The 727-nt window shown below is 36.2% G+C and overlaps 1 protein-coding gene across 1 annotated transcript in view; it reads left to right on the forward strand.

The window, feature by feature from the left end:
• LOC106873095 (protein O-linked-mannose beta-1,2-N-acetylglucosaminyltransferase 1) overlaps nt 1-727 on the forward strand; it is a 154,814-nt gene that overhangs the window by 103,329 nt on the left and 50,758 nt on the right. The window lies entirely within an intron of this gene.

The following is a 727-nucleotide window of genomic DNA, read 5'->3' on the forward strand; positions in this document are numbered from 1 at the left end:
GCGGGTGACACGTAAAAGCACCCACTACACTCTCTGAGTGGTTGGCGTTAGGAAGGGCATCCAGCTGTAGAAACTCTGCCAAATCGGACTGGAGCCTGGTGTTGCCATCCGGTTTCACCAGTCCTCAGTCAAATCGTCCAACCCATGCTAGCATGGAAAGCGGACGTTAAACGATGATGATGATATATATATATATGTATATACATATAAGAAGGGATGACCACTAAGTGGACATCCATTATGCTAGAAAAAGATCATCTACGATCAAACCACAAAAGAAAAGAATGTTCTCTAGAGAAATTCAGCACACACCAAAGCATGAACGGGCAAGACAAATGAAAATATACAAAATAAAGAATTAATCATAGACCAGGTTTCGCCATTAACGCAAATTTACTTAAGTAACACATCCATGACTCTTCAGTACGGCCGTTCTAATTCAATATAATTTGCAGAACAATACACGAGTTGTCCACATAAAATTAGACATGTGTACAGTTCTACCGATTACATTGAGGTTATTTTCAAAAGTCTCTGCTCTGGCGCGCTAAATACTGGAAACAATTCTGCAGAAGATAATACACTGCAGTAACCGTCGCCGGTTAGAGAACATAATTATTTAAAATTTAAATAATAAGAGTGATAAATTGAATATTAATTCAATTAATACCAATTTAAATATGTATGTATATATATATATGTATGTATGTATGTATGTATATATATA

Source organism: Octopus bimaculoides, chromosome 19 (assembly GCF_001194135.2).
Source record: "Octopus bimaculoides isolate UCB-OBI-ISO-001 chromosome 19, ASM119413v2, whole genome shotgun sequence".
NCBI classification, from domain to species: domain Eukaryota; kingdom Metazoa; phylum Mollusca; class Cephalopoda; order Octopoda; family Octopodidae; genus Octopus; species Octopus bimaculoides.